This window comes from Stegodyphus dumicola, chromosome 9 (assembly GCF_044657685.1).
Source record: "Stegodyphus dumicola isolate Sdum_Otavi_A_Nest chromosome 9, ASM4465768v1".
Lineage (NCBI taxonomy): Eukaryota > Metazoa > Arthropoda > Arachnida > Araneae > Eresidae > Stegodyphus > Stegodyphus dumicola.
The window spans coordinates 108,390,702-108,408,247 of record NC_140776.1 but is presented as its reverse complement, the minus strand read 5'-3'; positions in this window follow the sequence as shown (position 1 = coordinate 108,408,247).

The window sequence follows — 17,546 nt, the reverse complement described above, 5'->3', positions numbered from 1 at the left end:
AAATGCTTAGTTCGAAGGAATAAATAGAAAATTTTAAAACAATTATCTGAAGAAACAATGCAACACAAACAATTAAAATAAAAGTATAAAATTTAAAAATGACCTAAAATAATAACTATGACGAAAAATATATATAAAGAAAACTATTTGAAAAAAATAAATAAATAAACGCTGCACCTTTATTTACGCAGTTCGAATAGGTAAATAGAAATTTTTAAAACAGTTATTCGGAAAAAAAAAAAAAAAAAGGTGCAACTTAAACAATTAAAATGAAATTCGAAAAAGAAAAAATTACTTAAAATAATAAGTTATAATTAAAAATATAATATATATAAAGAATATTATTTGGAAAAAAGGAACGATGGTGACTTTTTTTCCTCTCACGGGAAAGGAAACTAGGTTGCCATATATTAAGAAGTTCGCCAAGTAAAGTATTCTTGGCGCAAACTGACAAAAAAGTGCCAACATAAATTAGTGAATTTCTCTGTAAATTTCGCTCCAAATTTTACAAAATTTCATATTTAGGCGTAATTTGAGTCGTAGAATCGAAATATGTAAAAAAAATTGGTATGTTATTTCAGAAAAAGTCCGATTTTGTGTCAAAATACCTATGTTAGAATAGTGCTATATATAAATCTAATATATATCCTAAGTCGCGCTTTCGAGACATGAAGAACGCAATTTGAATTTTGTCAATCGGCCCAGTAGATCGGGAGATATAGGACTGTCCCATTTTTTTTTTTTTGAGCAGTGTACATAATACATTAGGTGATACTCAGTTACTCAGTATATTAGGTAATACTCAGTTATCCTAAATCCTGTAATATGATATAGAAGATAAGATATATATAATACGCTAATGAATTTTGCTCTTTGCTCTTCTGGAAAGCGTATTTTTTCAGTAAATTTTCACAGTCCGTTTCTAGTTTCGGGGGAGGGGGAGTGAGTGAGTGAGTGACGGAGGACGTGGGCACCATCCCTCTACCGTTACGGTTAATTGGTATGAGCACCACGCCCACTCTCATTTGAATGACATAATTAGGTACTTAGGTTATCGCTACCCATTCAGACTTGCATGGTACATATTGCCATACTCTGACTTGCATGACTATTACACATGCCGTACCATATTCGGACTTGCTTATTCATACTTGCATGGTGCATTACATTCATATTGCATGGTACATATTTCAAGCATTTCATATTACACATTACATTTACTGAGAAATTGAATATGACTTATGTTTAAGGTTCTTTGCATCCGTAAGGTTCAATATTTACGTTAATTATACATGATTAGATACTTAGGTTAACTCTATGCATTCATTATTATTTACAGACTTGCATGGTACATATTACACACAGAGAGATTGATTAATACTTATGTTAAAGGTACTTTACATCTTAGGTATTTAGGTTAACACATAGTTTAACACTACGCATTCATTAGTGTTTACAGGTTTGCATGGTGCATATTATACACATTACATAGTACAGCTTATATTTACCGAGAAGACTTGCGTCTCTGGCACCTTTGAACAATGCTAATTGCAATTAATCTAATTACCATATTATAAGTCTTTAATTATTGATTTAATTAAGTTATTTTTAATTTGTATGCATTTCACTGCTAATTTGATTAATGTCCTTTATACAACTTAAAAGGCTTCTTCAAGTGTTTATTAGTAAGTGTAAATTAGTGTGCAAAGTAGTGCTAGTAGTGACTGTGTTCAATTCAGTGATCAGCGAATTGTGCAAAATAGTGTAACGCGAACTTTTCAGTTTTTATTGTAACGAATTTCTAGTACCACTGAATAGACTCTTTACAATAGCTGCCATCACGGTGCACCCTTCAAATCATGCCACGTCCTTCGGCCCTTACAACTGACGGAGAATCATCTGACACACAAAGTACCTTAGACGCTTCTAAGAAATTGGCTTCAGATCTGCCTTACGTAGAAAAGATTTCCTTTTTTATACGAAGACATCCGACAGGTAACGACCACTAAAAGAAACGTCAAATTCCTGTTACCAATTGAACTCCGTGTTCGCCTCCTAGACTCTCTGGCCGCATTACAAACGCTAGCCATAAAAGGACCAGACTTTATACCAAAAACTGCCAAAGTCGATACCGGAGTCAATACCTCAACCGTGCTTTGTTGCGAATTAGCACATTCTCAGCAACATCCGACTTCAGAACAGCATTCTCAACAGGCCTCAACACCACCACCAACTGCCACCCGACCGACATTTGCTGAGATCGTCAGGAAAACAATAACACAAAGCCTTTTCATACGGCCGAAAGCCGACATTACAGAAGCGCACCTAAGAACGCAGCTCAACGCCAAAGTACCCCTCACGAAGATTCAGGTTGGAATAAACAAGATTATCAGAAGTAACAAAGGCGGCATTGAAGTAATCTGTAACACCAGCGATGATGCCACAGCTCTCTAGCAGCACATCAAGCAAAAAGAAATCCCGGCGGAAATCAGTAGACCTCGGAAGCGCAAGCCAAGATGTGCAATTCACGACCTGCCAGAGTCTACAAAACCCGAGGAAGTGCTTAAGGAAATCAGCGCTGCTACAAACATGCCCAATAACACCTTCAAGCCCCTGCACCGTCTCAGAGAACGACGTAAAGGAGAAGTCAAGTGGGTATTCGGATGTGAGCCCACAAGCTTTAGTGCCATCATGCAGCAAAGGAAGATCTTGGGATGGCAGGCCCACAAAGTCATAGAGTACTCTGGCATCAAAAGATGCTACAGATGTCAGCAGTACGGGCATACGCAGGCAGACTGCAAAAGCCAAAAGCAATACTGTTCATTCTGCGCTGGAGAATATGGGGTTTGGGAATGCAATGCACATCAACCGCAGTGCATTAACTGCGGGGACGCAAACTCAGGCTATGGATCAAGACATAATTTTACCCACCCAGCCTACCACCCCGACTGTCCGCAGTACCAGCGAAGAGTGCAGACCATAAGAGACAGTACAGAGTACTAAAAGCCTACCAGCGCCTTTAATGCGCTCAATAGCAACCTCACGTCCCGACGAAAGTTTCAAAAAAAATAATAAATAAATACGGCTAATATAGCACAGAGCCCAATTGCATTCCTACAGATAAATTTACAGAGAGCACAAGCAGCGACAAATAGAGCAGTAGCATTTGCCATCGAGCATAGTATCGACTTCATTCTAGCACAAGAACCGTACACACGAAATGGCCAAGCAGTGGGATTCCCACTTAAATGGACGATATATCAGCAGCAAGACAAGATTCAACCGCCCCGCGCTATCTTAGTATGTTGTCAACCTAATTGGACTCCTCTGATTATTGAGCAGCAAAGAGACTTAAGTGCAGTCCTTCTTCAAGCCAGCAACTTCTCCCTTCTACTCATCTCGCAATATGCTTCCCCAGCTGAGGATTTAGAAACCACGAATGAACTAGCACAGTCAGTTCTCCAACGTACCAAGCTGCCAAACGTCATCATAGCTGGAGATTACAACGCTCATCATACCAACTGGGGCTACAATAGTACCGACACCAGAGGAAGACAACTTAAGGATTTCTTATCAACACATAATCTCATTCTCCATAATTCCATAGATTTTCCACCAACCTTTGACAGAATTTTTGCTGTCGGCTGGCCGGGTTTGGCCCTCTCTACGGCGCCGATAGCACAGCATGTGCAGGACTGGAAGGTAGAAGAAGCTGATAGCTTATCAGACCACAAATTTATCACCTTCAAAATCAATAGCCTACCACAAATAGAAATTATTAAACGTTATAACACGCCATCAAATAAGAAGCGACAGTTCTCTCGGAAAATTGATCAAAGATTAAGCAATCTAACCCCAGTCCTAAAAAATGCCAATACACAAAGTGATATGGAATCGCTAACCGACGACATCATGAAAACCCTTCATGACACTTGCGAAGAGCTCTTACCAACAAGATCCAAAAAGAAATTAAATGCCACTATCTGGTGGAACACAGAGTTCACCATCCAACGGAAAAAATGCCGTGCGCTCAGACGCAGATTAAAGCAGGAACGGCGTTATGGAATCCAGAGCACTACCCTACCTATCTTTCAAAGAGAGCGAGCATTATATAAACGACTAATAATCAAGGCCAAGATCCATTCCTGGCAAAAATTCTGTACTGAAACGGAAGGAATTTACGGGCTGCACCACAAAATAGCCTCTAACAAGCTCTTTAAACCAGTGCGTCTTCAATTCATACCAGCAGACCAATCAGTAATTACGGAAGAATCCACCAAAATACGCTAGAAAATATCCTGGACCACGTCTTTAGTCAAGATGACAATTCTGACGACTCGAAATATTATAAATCTCTACGCAGTAACAAATCTACTCCGTCTACTGCAGACGATCCAGACTTCACCATGCAGGAAGTTTTACAAGTCCTGAAATTCCTCCCCAATAACAAGGCACCGGGACCAGACGGGATAAGCTATCAAATCATCAAAACAGCAATAAGGGCATCTTTGCCACTTTTTATAGCCTTCTTTAATAAGCTGCTACAAACAGGTACCTTCCCCAAAGCATTCAAGCTCGGCCAGGTCGTATTATTCCTAAAAAAGGATCGCGACCCTTCAGATCCATCCTCGTACCGACCGATCTGCTTACTTTCGGCTCTCGGAAAAGTATATGAGAAGCTTCTAATGAATCGCTTACGACACCACTTAGAAAGAGGCCACCATCTACACCCCAAGCAATATGGATTTCGAACAGGGTCATAAACACTGCATGCTCTCCACGATATACATTCAGCTATACACGATAATCGCAACCACGGCTATCATACTGCACTAATCAGTATAGATCTGAAAAGTGCATTTGATATGCTGTGGTGGCCCTCAATTTTAGAAGCACTCAGAACAGTTCAATGTCCACGCAATATTTTCCTTACTTTGCGAAATTACCTAACGGGACGTTGCCTTCTAATAGTGCACGACAGTGGGATTATCAAGCGTACCCAAACCAGAGGATGTCCACAGGGGTCCTGTGCAGGCCGCCATTTGTGGAACACAACCTTCAACTCAGTCTTAAATTTCACACTGCCAACGCATTCCTCCATATTCGCATATGCAGACGATGTTGTTATACTTGTCCGAGGACGTACTAGAGCAGAATTGGAGGCCAACTCAAATAAAGTTTGCAATCTATTCTACCAACAATGCAACAGATAAAAACTCCAAGTAGCAGAGCACAAATGTCAAATTCCACTAATCGCAAAGAAGGGAGGATCACTGACTAGAAGACCGACAATCCGCATCAACAATTGTCGAATTAAAATTGTCCGTGTCCTGAGATACCTCGGCCTATACATAGATGAAAAACTGACATGGATGCCGCACATACTTAATTTAAAGAAGCGTACAGCAACCATAGCACAGCATTTCAGAATGCAACGCGGATTTCATTGGGGGATTAATTCTCACGTACAAAAAGCGTTATATCTTACTGTCGTCGAGAAGATGGTGTCCTATGGAGCGGCCATTTGGGCCTTCCCCATGCAGGGAAAGAAAGTCCGGCACCTGTCTGCACTACAGAGGGCCCTTCCTACTCTCAATTACAAGGGCCTTCAGGACAACATCTACTGATGCACTAAACATCTTGGCAGGAGTGCTACCACTTCATCTACGCATAGAAGAAGAAGCGGTGACACAACAGGTTCAGCAGTTAAGACTTTCACTTACTTATGATTACGTTACCTTCTCTCAAGAACAGTTTGAGAATAAGACCTTACAACTTCATATACACCCAGCAATCCAGGGTATTGGAATTCACCTCACGAAGAACCCAGCATATGTGGCACCATCCGGCTACATCTCCATCTACACAGATGGTTCTCATATTGACGAAAAGGTAGGCAGCGCCTTTGTCGTGCTCAGTGAACAACAACAACCCCTTCACCAATGGCAGATGCAGCTCAGCACTGAAAACAGCGTTTTCCAGAGTGAAGCACTCGCCATTCACGAGGCCATACGCTATCTCACGAATAATAAAATCTCCAAAGCCTTAATGCATAGCCTATCTTTTATGCAAGCAATTGCCAATTCAGAACACACCTCCCCGCAAATAGCAGGCATTCAAAAAAGTCTACGTGAAAATGCTCACAATCATTACGTCATAAAATGGATTAAAGCGCACACAGGTATTTTTGTCAATGAACTTGCAGACGGCCTGACAAAAGACGCCGCCACTGGGAACAACATTACTACAGTACAGATCCCATGGCCTACCTCATATCTATAAAAGACCTTACGACAAATTGTTTGCAATAAATGGCAGCAGGAGTGGACGAACAGCTTGACCGGCAGTAGAACGTTTTACTTCAAGCCAAAAGTAGAAGTAGATTTACAAAGACTTATCGCCAGTCCCCTCTTGGTACGTTACATATCCAATCATGGCCCCTTCCCACAGTACTATCATCGACACGCTATCACCAGCACTGACGAATGCATCTGTGGTGAAGAGGGCACAGCAGACCATTACATCACTGCATGTCCCCTTACAGAGGTCCACCATATTGCCATTCCTATAACAGATCGGCAGGCCTTCTGCAGGTTCCTCGTTAAGCATAAGCCAACAATACGCCAAATCACTGCCGTCATGTCAAGGCTAATGATACTTGGCACAGAATTGTGTCAAACTGCTTAATGTAACTTATGGTGTCAAGCAGCATAATGACTACTGCATAGGAATCACAAATTTATGCATGTACTATGCCTATTTTTCACATCAGACTATTTATATATAGACTGCAACCTAATCTGCAGATTACCTTTCCTTGTGCAATTAATAATGTTACAATATTTCAACATAGTGACTTTTTCTGCATGTGTATTACATGCAAATTAATATAACCTGCATTATATAATGTGTGTAATATGTGAAATGCAGGTTTGTAATATGCACTATGTAAAACTTGGCACAGAATTGTAAGAAACTGCTTAATGTATCTTATGGTGTCAAGCAGTATAATGACTACTGCATATGAATCACAAACTTACGCATATAGTATGCCTATTAATCACATATCTGACTATTTATATTTATTCAATTTCTCAGTAATTGTAAACTGTACTATTTAATGTGTGTAATATGTACCATGCTAATATTGTAGTAATATGTACCATGCTAATATACTAAGTAATTGTAATCTGTAAATGTGTGTAATATGTACCATGTCTCAGTAATTGTGTGTAATATGTACCATGCTAACACTCTCAGTATTTAAACTTAAGCAGTATTCAATCTCTCACTAAATGTTAAATGTACTATGAAATGCGTGTAATATGTACCATGCAAATATTAATTAATATTATTAACTATTAATGAACTTCTTAGTAAATGTAATCAGTATTATGTAATGTATGTACTATCTATCATACAAGTCTGTAAATAATAATGAATGCATAATGTTAGCCTAAGTATCTAATTAAGTATGATTACGTAAACATGAACTCAACGGATGCAACATACCTTAAACATAAGTAATATTCAATTACCGAGTAAACGCAATATGTAGTATGTAATGTGTAAAATATGTACCAAGCAATATGAATGTTTATGTATCATACAAGCCTGGATTTGCAAGTCTGAACGTATTAAGACAAGTATTCATGAATCTCTAAATAAATGTAAACTGTACTATAATAAGCAAGTAATATGCACCATGCAAGTATTAATTAATATCATTAACTATTAATTAACTTCTTAGTAAATGTAATCAGTATTATGTAATGTGTGTACTATGTACCATGCATGTCTGTAAACAATAATGAATGCATAATTATGTTTAATTAATATTAAAATATTGAACCTTGCGGATGCAACGTACCTTAAACATAAGTAAAAACAATTTCTGAGTAAATGGAATATATAGTATGCAACGTGTGAGAATATGTACCATGCAATATGAATGTATATGCATCAAGCAAGTTTGAATAGGGTATAGAACATATAATAGTCATGCAAGTCAGAATATGGTAATAGGTACCATGCAAGTCTGAACATAACGTAAATAAATACTATTAAATTTCTCAGTAATTGTAATCTGTACTATTTAATGTGTGCAACATGTACCATGTTAATATTATTGTAATATGTAACATGCTAATATTCTCAGCAATTGTATTCTTAGTAACTGTAAACTGTGAATGTGTGTAATATGTACCATGCAAATATACCCCATGTCTCAGTAATTGTGTGTAATATGTACCATGTCAATATTCACAGTACTATTTAATGTGTATAATATGTACCATGTCAATATTCACAGTACTATTTAATGTGTATAATATGTACCATGCTAATTAATGCTAATAGAATGCACTATTCAATGTGTGTAATATGTACCAATGTGTGTAATATGTACTATGCAAACTGTAAATAATAATTAATGCGTAAAGCCAACCTATGAGTTAACCTAAGCACCCAACTATACATACTTATAGTAAGAATTGAACCAAACAAGTGTAAAGTACCTTAAACATAAATATTAAGAACCCTAAACAAAAGTATTAATCAATCTCTCAGTAAATGTAAACTGCACTATGAAATGTGTATGATATGTACCATGCAAGTATTAATTAATATTATTAATTAATAATTAAATTCTTAGAAATGTAATCTGTATTATGTAATGCGTGAACTATGTGGGAGCGAAGCACCCTCGAACCCCCTAAAAGTTGGGGGCTCCGGCCACAAACCTTCGTTGCGCATAAGGCCCCGTACCACCTAAGAACGGCTCTGCTCCAGGTATTCAGAAGTGGGTTGCTGAAAGTTGAAATCCCAAGGAGGCTCCAAATCATTACTTAATTTTTAAATGACGATTAGCATGTCTTGTATCTTAATGTAAGAGCCCACAATGTTTCAAGTGAGATGAGGCCCGATCTGATGAATCCATCATCATTGCATTTATGTATATATCCCATTCGATATTAAAAATAATTGGCTATTGCAATAGCATCAAGGAAACTTTTACAGCCAGTCTAAAAATTTCTGTTTTACCAGCAACTAGCAATTATTCGCCAAATTTGACAGCATTTATTACCAAATGTTATAGCATACTCAAAAACAAGTAAATATTTATATTTTCTGATTATTTACACCCTCTTGAAAAGTATTCACAAGACTTATTTAGAGTGGTACTAAAATTTCAAAAAGATATTAATTTTTAGGAAACACTACAACATTTTTGTACAGTAGACATCGGTCAATGTTGTCATTTGGATATTGTTATGAATTTGCAGAAATTCTGCCCGTTTGTATACGGAAACATGGAAAATACGTTACTTATTGTGATCAAGAATTCGATTAACATCGTAGAATACATTTTTCAAACTAAAGTGAAATCGACAAATATGGTCAACATAAATTATAAAAATTGCCAAGTAACAAAATATGTCAAGTGAGGGGTTAAATTGCTCAACAACTTCTTTCGATTCCAATCAACTGTTTGAAATTAGACAAGAAAGCAACATTAGTGGGACGTAAATTTTGATAAAAATAACTATCGATTTTGAGAGCAATCACACAAGTCTTTCTTATTTAAAAGAAAAAAAAAATTCTATCCAATTTTTGCTTTTCCCTTAAAAATAAAATTTCTTGAAACGATGTTACGATGTTAATTTATGACTAATCTAACTAATCTATGACTTGCAATATCTATATCTTTTCAGCAGCTATTCTAAAGAAATGCAGTCTACTTTTCTACATTTTGAGTATTTTTGTTGATCAGTTCTTTGTATTTATTTCTTTATATTGGCTTTGAATTTGTCATGTTAATTTAGAAGTTAATCCGTGTTAAGGCCTTGAGCCTTAACACGGAGGTTAATTTTTAAAAAAATGTCCTGATCATCTTTACCCTAAAATACAGTTGTGGCGAAGGCTCAGGTGCGAAGTACATGGAAAACAAGCGTCTAGGCTAAAAGCCTCATCCTGTATGTAACGCATGGCGAAATGACATAGCATTCCTATCATAACATTAGCAAGTGTTGGCTGAGGATTCAAAAAAAAAAAAAAAGAATTCTCAAAAGATGTTACGAATGATAAGAGCCTTGCGTATAACACCTTCGGAGAAGAAGGAAGACTGCATAAGAAGTAGAAGAGATTAAGTCCAGAAAATAGAGGGTGCGGCAGCGTTCATAGCGCAATTTGACTTCCGCAATACAATGATGTACTGTATGAATGCGCGCCAGCTCGTTCCGCATTCGTGTACTAATGAGCTGCCATTTCGAGTGTGACAGTGATATGGATCGGGCGAGTGCACAGCACCGTGCCTTTGCTATTGAAAGTTATTTCAAGAATAACTACTCTATTATTGCTACCCAGTATCTATTTCGGCAGCATTTCAACTTGGGACGTCATGGGAAAGTTCCAGATGAACGGACCATTGCGACAGACATTTCCAGGTAGAGTAATTTCCCGTTTTGGTGACATTTCCTGACCGCCTCGCTCACCTGATTTTTCATATGCACAATTTTTTCTTTGGGGCCACCTGAAGCAAGAAGTTTTCCGAACACGTTGTGCCACCATTCCTGAGTTGAAGGATCGCATCCGAACTGCCGTCGGCAATGTCCCAGGGAATACGTTACGCCGAGTTATGGCAAGCTTCTAACGCCGCCTTATGGTGTGTTTCTAATATCCTACTATGAAAGCTGCCGCATCCTGTAGTTGTGTGGAATTCCTGCTTTTCTTTTGGTCCGTCATAGAGGGAGTGCTAAATCTTTCCTAATATTCGGTGTGGTGTATTTAATTATGGCAAAGCACACTAGGGCTATCTGCCTAAGGGGAGGGATGCCTTCGTGGAGGACTTTCTAAGGGAAACTGGCTCGTATACATGTTACACATGGGGAAAACCACGAAAACGCCCATGCAGCCAGCCCGTTCGCGGGATTCGAACCTCGGACCGAACTACCAGTGTTCAGCGACTTTACCGCTCGGCCGCTGGTGGGCCCTCCTAATATTCGGATTCTGCGAAATTGATGAGTAGCATAGGTGCTTGGAAGCCTGTTTGTAATTTTTCTGCAGCATTCTTTGCTAATCTGATTTTGCCAATATTACAAGTCAATCATTTCATCTTGAATCTATTTCATTGCGTCGCTGAGGTCTTTAGGGGTGGAGTAATTTTACCTTTTAATTTCTCGCTGTAGGTAGCTTGGTTGGGATTTCGGCAGTCTTGGAGCTAGGGAAGTTTTCCTCGGAGAATTCAGGAGCTTTAGGCTGGAGAGGGCTCCTTTTCTTTTCGAATCTTTTTTTATACTCGCTGGAGCCTGTATACTCGCTGCAGCCTGTATAGCTGCTGACGTGGCAGAGTCCGCAGAAAATACATTTAGGCTTGTCTTCTGGCTTCATATTGCATTGGTTGCTTCGATGTTGTTGCCCGCACTTTACACATCTGACGGGATTACTGCAACAATATTGCGAATGATCGAATTGCTGCCAGCGGTAGCATTGAATTTCTCTATGGTGATGTTAAAACTGAACATATTATTAAGCTGGTGAATCTTATTGCCTTCAGGGGATCTTTTTAGTTCCAGTAGGTAGATGGGAAATTTAATTTTCTGTCCTTTATGGGTTTTGGAGAACTGCTTGACTTTTCCTATAGGATATTTCCTGAATTTAAGGTCTTGAAGTATGGCATCTTCTTTGATAGTAGCGGGGAGGTTCTTTCTGATGACTCGAATCGGCTACTCGAATTCCAACTGGCATGAATGGTAAGGGATCTCTTTTTCAAGTAAGACTCCGTTCATCACACTGTAATCCTTCAAGTTCTTCGTATACACGAAGATGGATTTTCCTTTCATTTGTGATTCATGGGGATCTGTACAATTTAGTGTGAACATTTCGTCCAGAGTCATCCAACCAACATCGTCTCGTGAAAATACAATAGGTGGGGGCGGGTTGTCAGCTTTGGCTCCTCCTTCAGGGTTTTCCTCGGCGATTTTCCTAAGTACTTGAAAACGGTTTTCTTGTAGTATCTCCATCGGGATCGGTTTTTCTTGAATTTTAGCAGTCATTTTTGGCGTAGTACAATCATTTTCATTATTAGGTAGTACTTGCTCCATTCGTTGCTTCTTACTGAAGAGTTTGGGCGTTTTCATTGCGTGTTTCATCGTAAGTCTATTCTGATCTTCAGGGGTTTTGGCTTCCTTTAATCGCTGTTCAAATTCCAAGTGATGAGTCGAATAATCATCTCCAAATTCCTGGATAAGTTTCTGAATTTTTTCGTCTCTTATTCTTTCCGCATTCGTGATTTCCTTCTCCGAACTCGTATTTTCCTTTTTAGTTTTCGCTTTTTCCCTTAGTCTGGGGTCTTTCAGAAATTCCTCGTGTCTTGAAGTAGATGGCATAGGCAAAGTAGATAAAACAGAATCCGTACAGTTGCTAGCCTAATTACTGTTCTAAAAAAGAACATGCTTGCCGTGAAACCCTAAGGGTCACTCGCAGAAGTCAAAGAAAATAGTAAAAACTAAAAGTAAACTAACTGACCGGCCTACGGGACTGGGTCAGTTCGTGGTAAATTGAGCAGGTAAACCAAAGTGCGTCCAACACACTCGGAGTCACAGCTCGGAATGAATGATCCACCGCTTTGCCTCTAAGAGGCAATGCAGTTTCATTAAAAAAATGTGTTAGTATTATAGTACATATTATTTATAATTAATGCTCTATTCAGTCCATTTTAAATTTGAGAACCTTTTATTTTAATAATGAAATACGTTAAATATTGGTGCTCGTTTGCATGTACTTAACATTTTCTCATGTACTTAGCTTTAACGTATTTGTCAATAGGATTTCAGTTTATGTTTACAATTCAACGTTAAGGTTATTATATATTTATATAATATTTATAATCATTATAAATTTAGATACATTTAATAATTAGATTTCTTTACAGTAACTTTCACTTTTCACTTTGAGTTTATGAATGAATAAATCCTTCATTTCAAATACATTTATAAATAATGTAATAAATATTTACGTATTTTGTTAAAGGCAGATACATGCTTTTTGCAAGCATATGCATAAATATGCATACATATTTCATATTTTTCATTTTCAGTGTGCGTAAATCTTTAATTTCTGTGCATTCACTATATTCTTTGAGTAAAGTAATTTACAATAATTTAGCATATACCTGAAATGCTTACTTAAGAAATATGTATAAGTATAATTTGAATGAAAATTACATGTATTATTTTTAATACCCACTCAAAGGTCAGTTTTTCTTCGAAATTCCTCCACGATGGCATCTCTCCCTTTAGGCAGATAGCTCTTGCATGCCTTACTCTATTTAATAAAAACTTAACCTGGCCTATGTGCCTAATTACAAATATTTTAAAATGCATAATTTTATACTTACATTTAGCCATCAAGTTTCAAACTTAAAACACGTTTTAGGATACATTCATTATCAAATTCAAATCTTCTAGCAAATATATTTTGGCAAAGCATTCAATACCTCTTTTAGCGATTTTACAAAATTTAATAATTCTCTTGACAATATAATAAATAAATCATAACTATCCATTCCACATTTAAACATTAACGCATTGTCATCAGATCTTGATTGCCTTACTCTGCATAATATTGATTCATTCACCGAATTCGTAAACGTATCCGTCTTCTGTTCCACACATTTGTGTAAAACTGTACATAATTTTACACAAATATGTGGTTATAAATCAAGGAAAAGTTAACTTATTCGCATATCTGTGTGTATATTTATTAATTTTGACTAGGATTGCAGCATTTGGTGGTAATTCTATTTTTTAATTAACCCAAATAAGTAAAACATGTAAGCCCAAAGTGATTATTTTTCAGTTATATAAAAATAAAATGATGAGTTTCAAATGAGCAACTGTAAAGCATCTCATCTAAAAATTTTCAAAAGGTACATGTTACAATAATATGTGGATCACAAAAAATTATTTTATTTAAAATATTTTGGCGTTTGGAACATAAAATAAAAGTAGCGAATACTCTATCAAGGGTATCGAAAGACGTATACAATTTTAAAGGTACCGTAAGGTATTTTTCATTCTTTAGGCATAACATTTTTTCTAAAATCTATATTTTTGTATTTCAACAGCCTAGAATTTTATAAAACAAATTCATAATAAAATCGCTATTGTTAGTTATCGAAAAATAACCAAGATGTGATTTTTGCGTAAATGTCACTAAACTACACAGATTGCTATTATCCATCACACTATGAATTTTTTTTTTCATGCGGAAGTGTCCCGTTTTTCGATTTGTATGGAACTGTCATGTGTCGAAATACTATCAAAACGCTGTCAAGGGAGCTTTTGAATGTAAACAGAAAACATCTCATCTGGAGACGGAAGCCTCGGAGCAGTGCTTCACTCGTAGTGCGGGTTTGGCCAACACCCCCTAGAACTTAAAGAGGTTATCACACTTGGCTACAGTCCCTGCTAGACGGGACTTTTCTGAGAAACGAGATTCTGGTAGCACTGGTTTAAACGTGAGGATTCCTAGAAAAAAGAGCCCAGCCTGAAGCGAAGGTCCGCCTAATTACGGAAACGATGTTGCGGTTAAGCGGGATTTTTTCAAACCTCATTGAAAATGTCTCGGCTGGACCTGTGTCCCGGGTAGAAACAATCATTCAGCCGAAAGTTCTGCTTCTGAAGCATCACGTGATCCCAAGCTGTACGATAATCGATTAGTGTTTGGCGTTCAAGTATTTGTAGTAAGTGAAAATGGTAACCTAGCTACGTGTGTTTCCTGGAATTGTGCTGGTTCTGAGAATTGTCCCTTTCGACGTCAAGTTCCTCGTAGCCAAGCATAATGTGATTGAGGTTTAACTACCCAGTGGGGTGTTGGTTTGGCCCCTTCTTACCTCCATGAGCCCTTCTTACCTTCCTTTACCTCCATGAGCCTACCCGATATGCAGAGGTGGAAGAGGAAATTTATTCGGATTTATGAGAACTTTTTCGGAGCACATTTTTGGTACCAGGTTCTGGTAAGCTCATTTTTTCAATGTTCCTTTATCCAATGATTTTCTTTGTCTCTGCTATCTCATTCGCTCAAAAAACCAGGGAAACTTGTGCACCCTCCTTGTTGTAGTAGAAGCGCCGATATTATTTCGAGATCGTCGCACGTAATCCACTTATAATCGTCGTATTTAATTTTACCAAGAAAAAATTCAAAATTTTCGTAACGCACTTCTAAATGAGTAGGGACCCAATGTACCTCTTAAAAATTCAAAAAAATAATGGAAATAATGAAGACTTCTTTATAATGGAAAATTAGGCTTATTCATAGCAGTATTCATTAGAAAACTGAAGAGCTCACTTTGCTCCCCTAATTGTTTTGCTATAAAAATGCTTAGGGAAAAAAAATGAAGAAAGAAAAGTTTTCTGCCTATTTTAATGTATTATATTTTCTCAATTTTTTACCTTCTTAACAATTTTGAAATTTGGGATTTGCGAAAAATCGTGACCTGATGGAATGAAGGTCACTTTCGGATTCAGAATTCAAAAATACATAAGAATCAATTATCGAAAGTTAAAAAATACAGTCATTGCAAGCTTGTATAACCTTATTAGTATGACCGAAAATTTGTTCTGAAATATAATTGAGTTTATTTAAATAAATTTTTATATTATGACATTAGTAGTTAAAATCTTGTTACAAAGGTACTTACATATTATCGCAACCACCTTAGTAAAAGAAGCCACATTTTCAGAATATGCCAAATTCTGGCAACTATGCGCGTATACATTTTTTTAGGTAACCACTCTCATATCAGTCCTTCAATCAAGCAGGTCGCCTTTTTCAAAAAATGTATTCGAACACTTTTTATATACAAATCGTGATATTTTTTGCCCTTAACTCGAATTTAAAATATGCGCGTAGAATTTTCCAGCATTGGAAGAAACTGTGGTAAAATTTCAGCAAAAAATACAATATTTTACTAAAAAATCACTAAAGGGAGCAGTACTAAGATGCATTCGGTAGATAGCCACCGCGCGATGCCGTGTTTGTGCAGTTCTGTAAAGTCTTTTTAAGGGACAAAAGAGTACACGAGAAGAACAGTTCAAGATAATTATACAAAGATTTCGTGAAAAAGTGTATTTTATTTTTAATGTATTCTGTAACCCCCTTTTTACTCATTAAAATATATGTTTTAAAATATTTAAAGTGTTTTTTCTGTTGATATGTTGATAATGTTTCGACACTTTGCATCCGATAAGTAATTTTTACCCTTTCATCTTACCCCCCCCCCGGGGTCTATACACTGACTTGGCATCTTATCATGGCAGTAGCACTGTGGAGGAACAATAATTACGAGCCTAGCAGTTCCAGAACCCGAGGGAAGATCGTTTATGCGGCCGGACTAAGGGAGATTGGCGTAAAAGTCCTGGTAACTCGGCTGGTCTGAGCACTCCGGGTAATGTCCTCTGGTGACAGACAGCCTGGGTAGTACCGGGGGGGGTATTATTGACGACCAGTCAAACTTCCAAGCGAATAGATTACGCCTGAGAAATAACACCGAGAACAGGGAGTGATGATTCCTCGGGCCCGGTTCGAAAGGGAACATTTTCAGAAGTCCAATGAACCTGGAACTGGAGCCCCAGGTACTCGGCAAAATAATTTGTGTCACCTCCAAGGTGATTTCTGGCTGGACTACCTTCCCCTGCCCAAGACTCCTGTCCATTTAGTTGCATCAAGTTGCAAGAGCACATAGAAAAGTTGATTGATTACATTTTCACCTGTAAAAGGCCACCAAGTCGTGCAAAGGTGATTATACTTAAGTGTGATTAGAAATAAAAAATATTGCAAGAATATTTCTTCGTTCTTAAAAGAGCCACTGCGAATAGTTGTAAAACCCCGCAAACTTAATTCCCTAATATGTTGTAGAGACATTAGGTATTTTTTGGAAGCAGGCAAGATGAAAAATAATTAGCAAACGCCTTCGCCGGGAATCGAAGCGCGGAGCTCTGAAATACCGGCCCAGCGTGCAGAACCACTACACCACGAAAGCACGCTAGGAAAGCGGGAGAAATACCTTACATAGTCCCCTTTTTAAAGGGGGACTGTGGTTTTTTAGGGGACCTAATCGCCAAATCCTGGGTGTGGAGAATCCTCATCCAACAGCCTTTTAATTCGGGTGCCAATGTAGAGACATTAGGATTTTTTGGAGCAGAAGAGATTTATTTATTTATTTATTTATTATTCCCCCTGCTTCACCTCTCATTAGGCACTACATGTCAGTCATGTTTAGCTACGCGCTCGCCGGGAATCGAACCGCGGACCTCTGGAATACTGGTTCAGCGTCCAGAACTACTACACCACGAAGGTATGCTAGGAAAGCGGGAGAAATACCTTATAATGTAACATCCAAATTTCAAGTTTCGCCATAGACTTATGGAATAGTAATTTTAACAAAGAAGTACCTAAATTTGTTTCTTATAATATTCGCAACTTTGAATATTTTCAGAAAAATGGTGAGCTTGAAAGAATCGAATATACTTTCAATACAAAACCAA